This window comes from Eptesicus fuscus, chromosome 18, assembly GCF_027574615.1.
Source record: "Eptesicus fuscus isolate TK198812 chromosome 18, DD_ASM_mEF_20220401, whole genome shotgun sequence".
NCBI lineage: Eukaryota > Metazoa > Chordata > Mammalia > Chiroptera > Vespertilionidae > Eptesicus > Eptesicus fuscus.
In genome coordinates, this window is record NC_072490.1 from 23,022,133 (window position 1) to 23,031,430 (window position 9,298).

Below are 9,298 nucleotides of genomic sequence, written 5' to 3' on the forward strand. Positions count from 1 at the left end.
ATGAGTTGGGTTATGGAACAATTTATTCATAGAGATAGGACTCGCTTCATAAAAGGTAGACTCTCATGAAACAATGTGAGCAAGGTCTGGGTATTATTAGTTGTGCCCCAAATATTTTATTCCCAGTTCCGATGATAGTGAAATACACTAACTGGCATTTGATACCATTTAAATGGCTATATGCTTTGGAAGGGTTTAAAGGATTTGGTCTCAAGAAACTATTTACAATATTCAGTTGATATGCCTCCTTATATACATATTTGAAAGCATTTATTAAAATTAATAATATTGATTTAAAGGGTAGGGTGATCCAAGATAGCATCTGTCTCCATAACTATATGTGCCTAATATTAAGTTGCTTTTGTACATGTTTTAAGCAAAATAATGATATATTAAAGTATTAAAAGCTCAGGCAGCATCTAATTATTTATCACTGAAAATTATTTTAAATTTTCTTTCATTTAAAAAACATCTAAATATATTATTACACTAGAGGCCCTGTGCACGAAATCTGGGGTCCCTCAGCCCCGCCTGCTCCCTCTCACAGTCCGGGACCCCTCAGAGGATATCCATGAGCCAGGAGGCAGACATCCCTCTCACAATCCGGGATTCCTCACTCCTTACTGCCCGCCTACTCACTCCTTACCTCTCGGCTTGCTGCTCCTTTGCGCTGCCACAGAGGCGGGAGAGGCTACCGCCACCACCACTGAGCTCGCCAGCTGTGAGCCCAGCTTCTGGCTGAGCAGCATTCCCCCTATGGGAGTGCACTGACCATCAGGGGGCAGCTCCTGCATTGAGCATCTGCCCCCTGGTGGTCAGTGTGCATCATAGTGACCCATCGTTCTGGTCATTCCACTGTTAACGGTCGCTTAGGCTTTTATTAGATAGATTTCTGTTTCTGAGAGATATCACATGGACATATATTTGAGTCTCAGTATTTTATGTCTAGAAAAATAAAGTCACAGAATAGAACTCTAAATAGGTTTCCAAACTGACTTCATTTATTAATGATACAGTCAACAGTATTTACATGTAATTTTCTTAGGATTATATATTTGTAAAATAAAACACCAACATTTTCCTATATGAAGTAATACTATTATTCTCATCTTGGTAAATATCTGGAACATATTTCCAAAAGAAAAATAAAGTTCTTTCCTATGGACTGCCATGGCTCTTGGGTAAGTTATTTAACCTCTGAGACTAAACTAGTACCCCAGATTAGCTAGTTTATCCATTAATCAAACAAGCTACTGGGCAAGGGCCCATTGTAGTATTTGATATTTTGAACCATGTCCTTTGAAAAAGATAAAAACTAAATTTAAAAGAAGTCAATGGGGGGGAAAGGAGACTCATGCAATACTTTAAACAATAAAGAATTTAAATTAAAAATAAAAAAGCCAAAACAGAGATAAAAAAAATAAAAGAAGTCTCCATTTGACATTGTCTCCTCCCATTGTTTTTGCCACTTCGGTTTATTCTGTGTTGTCCTTTTGGTGGGATATTAGAAGGGGAACATTGTCAGAGGTCTTCAACCTGGCATATTTAAACAGAAGTCTGCAAACTTTCATTTTCTATCTGATATGCTATGTATCTTTTTTTTTTGGTTTCTGTACATACCAATGAACTCTAACCTTCAGGATCCTGCCTTATAAAAGGACAGCTGCTTTGATGTCATTTTAGGAGTGGAAATGGTATATACACCTTCGCCAATAAAATCTTGCTTCAGGAATTTATTCTCTTTTGGGGAAAAAAGCTTTGATCTGTTAGCCATCATTAACATTGACATGCAAATGAGTTTTGTTTTTGTTGTTTTGATAGGGGGAAAACCAGAGGATCCCGTTTAGGATCTTGATGATGATTTGCAAAGAAGTATCTCCTGGAGGAAAGGGATCTGTAGATACAACTGACCTACTTCACAATTTTACTTGAGGCCAGCACAATATTTTTTCACTAAGCTGAGGTGTGTATCTCTTCAAGTCTCTAACTTCTCAGGAAATAAATAATGTATCGAGTCCCCAAATCTTCCCGAAGCTTCGATTACCCCCGATCCTTTGCAATAAAGAGAGAAAGCACAGCTTCTGCATCTTCTGCCCATTAGAATAGATTGGTTTACCTTTCCACCAGCTTAAACAAAATAGCCACTCAATGGTCCTCCGAGGACTAACCAAATAAGAAAATCAGGCTCTAATCAATGTTACTGCTAGGCTTAATCGTTTTCTGATATTTGGTCTAAATTTTATTGCTGTCAGTTGAGTATCCCTTTTTAAGCAATTCTATTTGCCTCTCAATTATGTGCATATGTTTCCTGTAATAGCCCTCCTTGTGGTAGAAGAGGAAGGGGACACTGAGAATGACATTGGTTATTTCGTTTTTCCTGTTATTACAATCAATGGTTTCTTTATGATCGTTTTGTTAAACTAGGCATCTATTAGGATTTTTATTTTGGGTTCAGTGAAGTCAGTATTGTTGGCCATTTACCCCCATGTTCAGTATTTTCCTCCCATCTGATGAGAAAGTTGATAACAGTGTCGTTTCATCAAGATGCTTTTAAGGTAATTTTTATGTTTTTGTTTAACATGGCTCAAAGAGCAACCCCAAACATCAAGACACAGATGCTGATTAAAACACATGGCTGTTTGCTTCCCTGCATATTGGCCCAGTGCCTGGAAGGATCGCACACCAGCAGGTGGATAGGAGTGTGGCTGATACACCTGACATGAGAATGGACTAAAATGAAGCCCCGGCTGCACTCCAGTAAAAATCAGGATCTTCGTATCTTTGACTAAATCACTTCAGATCAAGCTTCTATTATGGCAGAACTAACTAGTGGTTTTGAAATTAAAATCAGGAAGAACTTCAATGTTATTAGGCTGTTTCCGTATATTGCAGGAATCTTAGAATTGGAGAATGATATCATGAAGCTGAAGGAGGAAAGGAAAACCCCTGTGGTAGGTTAAGAACAAAAACTGGCTCTTAATTCTTTACCCTCCTTTGCCATATTGCAAGCCTCGGCCTTTTATGGGATACATTTGAGTAATAATAAACAGAACATCAGTATTATTAAAAAATAAAAGAAATGTAATAAAATATTTTAAAATTGCTATTGCATCAAACAACATTCAAAGAAGCCATTCTAACTGCGGGATGGGACCTGACGGAGGATGGTGAAGTCAATGTAAATCCGTGTTCCTGAGCCCAGTCTACTCCTTAGAAATGCAGAGGTTATTTTTTTTTTTAAAATATATTTTATTGATTTTCCACAGAGAGGAAGGGAGAGGGACAGAGAGCTAGAAACATCGATGAGAGAGAAACATCGACCAGCTGCCTCCTGCACACTCCCTACTGGGGATGTGCCCGCAACCAAAGTACATGCCCTTGACCGGAATTGAACCTGGGACCCCTCAGTCCGCAGACGGACGCTCTATCCACTGAGCCAAACCGGTTTCGGCCAGAGGTTACTTTTTAAAATCCCAGTGCCTAGGTTCTTCTCCAGACCAATGAAATCACAATATTCAGTGGTGGGAATTGAGGGGGAATGCTGAAAATGAGGGATGAAACCAGGCATCAGTATTTTTAAAAGCTCCCCAAGTGATCTTACTGCACAGCCAAATTTGAGAACCACTGATTTAGATGGTCACACATAGCAATTCTTTTCATAGCTAAAGTAGAATAGCAAAAAGTAGAGTGCATAGAATAGATAGAAAAGAAGATATCAGTGTTTCACACGCAGTATTATTATTAGATGTTTTATTATTTTAGATGTTTTTGTTATTATTTTAGATGTTTTTATTTAGGTGTTTTTGTTCCATATACATGGATTATTTTAGATGTTTTTGTTCCATATTACATGTATGTTAGAGTATATGGGTATGTTATATTACAAAGTACATTTCTAACTGTGGGTCACTGCCAAGAAATTTTTTAAACTACTGTTTTAAAATGAACAGTGAATAAGCACATAAGAAAAGATGGAGAAATATTCACAAATGATGGTCTGGATTTTTTAAGAAGTTACACCCCAGCACAAATGGAGAGAAGACAAGAATTAGTTTAGGACACACAATTATCAACAAACCTTAAATAGAAAGCAGAAGAATCTGGAATGTACTGGCCTAAAACTTAGAGCATTCTTGCTTGTTATATGTACTTGTGTTCAAGCTAAAGATGGAGGAAAATACACACCATGAGCTTCCAATAGTGAAAGGTCACTCTCAAATAATCTGTTATATCCATAAAATCCTGATTTAGAGAACTTTTTAAGAGATTGTGAGAGAGATATCTGAAGTATGTGGTCAGTGAAATTCAGCAGACTATACACCCCTTGTAACAGTGGTTCTCAACTTTGCCCCTCCCCCTTTGAAAATCCACTACGAGCAAAGGGACTTCTTTAATAAAAATACATATATTCAGCTACACATGGAATTTTTGCACAAAATAAAGACACCCGCTCCTCCCAAAGCCATTTATGGACTATTTCTTCACAGTGTTGATCCCTAGATTAAGAGTCCCTGAAAGAATGTGACTTTGAGAAAGCTGATTTCCACGTGGGTGCCCTGCAAATTATTATTATCCATTAATTGATGACACTTGATATATAGAGTTTTCATTTCACAGAATTAATAAAGCAGGGGCCAGATTTAGTAAATGAAGTAATCAAAGGAGAGGTCCCAGGGCCCCAGTTCTAAGGTCGTGCTGGTGGTGCAGTACCCTTGCCTGTGCTAGACATAGCTTCCTATTCTTCCTTCTGTCCTCTTTATCTCTCTGTTTTAATCGTGGTTTCTTTGTCATACAATATACTTAGCATAAGATGCATCATCTTATTTTTTTTATAAGTGCACAGTTTAGTAATGTTAAGTACATTCACAGTGTTGTGCAACCAATCTCTAGAATTCTTTCATCTTTCCAAACAGAAATTCTACATCCATTTAACAAGAACTCCCCATTCCCCTCCCCCCCCCCAATCCCCTGGCAACCACCCTTCCACTTTCTGTCTCTATGAATTTAGCTACTCTAGGAATCCTATATAATAAAAGCCTAATATGCTAAGTGTCCAGTTGGCCAGTCAGCCATTCAACCAATCAAAGCGTAATATGCTAAGGTATGCTAAGGCTGCTCAACTGCTCGCTATAATGTGCACTGATCACCAGGGGGCAAACGCTCCAATTGGTAGGTTGGCTTGCTGCTGGGGTCCGGCCGATCAGGACTGAGCAAGATGGGCCAGACATGCCCTGGAACTCTGCTGCGGTCACTCCCTGGTTGGCCAACCTCCCTCGTCTCTCCCAGTCCCCGATCGTGCACCAGTGGGGTCCTTTGGCCTGGCCTGCACCCTCTTGCAATCTGGGACCCCTCAGGGGATGTCGGAGAGGCGGTTTCGGCCTGACCCTGCAGGTCAGGCTGAGGGACTCCACTGGTGCACAAACTCGTGCACCAGGCCTCTAGTTTCATATAAGTGGTTTCATACAGTCTTTGTCTTTTTGTGAATGGCTTATTTCACTTAGCATAATATCCTCCAGGTCCATCCATTTTGTAGGATGTGTCAGAATTTCCTTTCTTTTTAAGGCTGAATAATGTTCCATTGTATGTATAGACCACATTTTATTTATCTATTCAGTAGTGATGTACACTTGAGTTGCTTTCACCTTTTGGCTATTTTGAATAATGCTGTTGGTTTTGTTTGTTTGATTTTGTTAATCCTCACCAGAGAATTTTTTTCCATTGCTTTTCAGGAAGAGTGGAAGGGAGGAAGGAAGGGGGAGAGAGTAAGAGAGAAAGAGAGAGAGAGAGGGAGAAGGAGAGAGAGAGGGAGAGGGGGGAGAGAAAATGGGTTACATGCTCTTGACCAGGAATGAAACCCTTGAACCTACAGTGCACAGGCCGACACTCCAATCACTGAGGCACACCAGCCAGGGCTAATGTGGCTGTTTTGTTTTGTTTTTAATATATATTTTTATTGATTTCAGAGAGGAAGGGAGAGAGAGGGAGATAGAAACATCAATGATGAGAGAGAATCACTGATTGGCTGCCTCTTGCACACCCCCCACAGGGGATTGAGCCCGCAACCTGGGCATGTGCCCTTGACCAGAATCGAACCCGGGACCCTTCCGTCTGCAGGCCAAAGTTCTATCTACTGAGCCAAACCAGTTAGGACTAATGCTTCTGTTTTAATCTTTTAAAAACTTGTTGCAAAGTTCACCCCAGAGAGAAGCCAGAAAGAACCTTAATTTGGGAGTCTAGAGTAATCCTAAAATGAAAGCAAGCACTATCAACCATCATCAAGGATGACAAAAAGTGCTAGCCTCAGATCGTAACTTGCCACACTGTAACTTGAGGGTAGAATGCTCTGTTCTTACAGAGAACAGCTGATTTTAAATTTTATAATTTTTCTGATTATAAAAATAATAACTGATTATAAGAATAATATATGCTTACTGTAGAAAATTTGGAAACTAGAAAAAGAATAGCGAAGAGATTATCTCTAAGCTTCAACCCAGAGATAGTCACTGTAAAGATTTTGTTGGGTTTCTCCTAGTTTTTCTGCTATATTATGTAAATTTATATAAATGTTATGCTATAAACTATCCTCTCTAATAAAAGGGTAATATGCAAATTAACCATCACTCCGCTACATAAGCCATGCCCACCAGCCAAGCCACACCCACCAGCCAATCAGGGCGAGTATGCAAATTAACCCCAGCCAAGATGGCTACCATTGGGTTTCCCCGGCAACAGAAGAAGCCAAGCTTCCCACACACTCTGGCGGGCCCAGGCCTCCACTCAAGGATACAAAGTTTCAATTATAGAAGGTAAACAAATCCAAGTGGCAGCCATGGATCCAGCAGGAGGCTTGGCTCTGCTCCAGGCTACAAAGTTTCAATTGTAGAAGGTAAATAAATTCCACTTGGGTCACCAGGGGCTTGGCTGGCCTGCAAACCACCACAGCCCCTTGTTCAGGCCTCTCCATGCCCCAAGGGAGCCCCACCCTGATCCAGAACACCCTCCAGGGCAAACCAGCTGGCCCCCACCCGTGCACCAGGCCTCTATCCCCCTTTCTAATAAAAAAGTAATATGCAAATTGACCATCAGTCCAACACACAATATGGCTGCCCCCATGTGGTCAAAGATCCTGCCCCCATGTGGACACAAGATGGCCACCACAAGATGGCCAGAAGGGGAGGGCAGTTGGGAGGGAGCAGGCCTGCAAGGGAGGGCAGTTGGAGGCAATCAACCCTGCAGGGGATGGCAGTTAGGGGTGACCAGGCTGGCAGAGGAGGGAAGTTGGGGGCAAACAGGCTGGCAGGGGAGCAGTTAGACATCAATCAGGCTGGCATGGGAGTGGTTAGGGGGTGATCAGACTGGCAAGCAGAAGAGATTTAGGGGCAATCAGGAAGGCAGGCAGGCGAGCAGTTGGGAGCCAGCAGTCCTAGATTGTGAGAGGGATGTCTGACTGCCCGTTTAGGCCCGATCCTACAGGTGGGATCGGGCCTAAATGGGCAGTCGGACATCCCTCGAGGGGTCCCAGATTGGAGAGGGTGCAGGCTGGGCTGAGGGACACCCCCCCCCCCCCGTGCACGAATTTCATGCACCGGGCCTCTAGTTTATATATATATATGCATGCATATATATATATATATATATATATATATATATATATATATATATATATATATGTAGCTGTATACAATTTTTTAAACTAATTTGGATCATACTGCATATAATTTTGTTTTCCTTTTCCATTTACAATAACACACTGTCTTGTTAGTATTTTGTTTCCCTATTGTTTAATATTTAAGTTATTTCCAATGCTTTATCTATTATAATCTGGTAAACATCTTTCTACAAAATCATTTTCTACATTACTGATTAATTTCTTTTGGCTAGATAACTGAAAGTAGAATTGTTGGGTACAAAGGTGTGAATTTATATAAATCTCTTACTACATATTTCCAAATTACTGGAAACCTGCAACCAGCTTGGCAATATGTAGTATAAAAATTCACACTATTGGGTCCAATTATTCTAGAGTATTATCTTTTATTAGTCTTTGCTTATTTGTAAGATCAAAAAACAATTAGTATTTTTGTTTTTCTTTCATTTGCATTTTTCATAAGTTTAATGGCCTTTACATTTCTTCTTGACATGCAAAACTATGGAGACAGTAAAACTATTAACAGTTTCCAGGGATGGGAGGGGGTGAAAGAGAATGATGAATAGGTGGTTCACAGAGGCTTTTTAGGGCAGTAAAAATACTCTGTATGATACCATAACAATGGATACATGTCACTATGTATTTTTCCAAACCCATAGGATGTACAACAGTAAGAATGAACCATAATGTAAACTATGAACTTCTGATGTTTCCATTTTTATATTTAATTTTTAACTATCTAAAAGTTATCTTGATATCCTGTGAGATGACAATCTAACTTAATTTCTTCCCACCCCTAACCCTCCCAACTACCACAAATTCAGCCTTTCCCAAAAGGAATAAATGTTCAATAACATTTTGGGAAACAGTGCTGTCATATTTTATTATTAAGAATTGTTTGGACTATTGTTTAAGATAGTCATAAAGGACATATAATTTTATTCTTGGACCTTTAAGAGTTTCTATCAAGAATGAATATTCACTTCATTAAATAACTTTTTCAGCCTCTACTAAGATGATAATGAGTTTTTCAGTTTTTCCTAATGATATGATATCCTATCTAATAATAGAGTAACATGTAAATTACCATCACTCCGCTACGCCCACGATTGGGCGGCGGGAGGCTGGGGGGCAGGACTCGGGGTGGCCTATCCGGCCATCGAGAGGCACGGATCCGCTGCCACTGAGGGGGGCTACCCTGCTGTTGAGAGGCGCAGGGGGCGGGCCCCTGCGCCTCTCAACAGCAGGGTAGCCCCCCTCAGCGGCCGTGGACCATCAAAAGTGGGGGAGCTGGGTGCCTGTCTGCTCCGGCACCAGGCCTTTTAGAAGCCTCCGCAGAGCCAGAGGCTTCTGAAAGGCCTGGTGCACCAGCGGACAGGCACCCAGCTCCACCGTGAAAAGCGAAAGCATGTAGGGGACCCTACACGTGCATGATTCAATCATGCACTGGGCCTCTAGTGTTTATATAATTTCCTAATTTAAAACAACCTTACACTGCAAACCTAAATACAAATAAATCATGGAAGATGGTTGTTTTAATATAACTGATCAATTCATTTTATTTTAATCACAGTTTTAAAAAAATCACAGTGATTTTTTTATCCTATACATAAGTAAAATTATGTATTACATTTTTTAGGTTTTGGTATC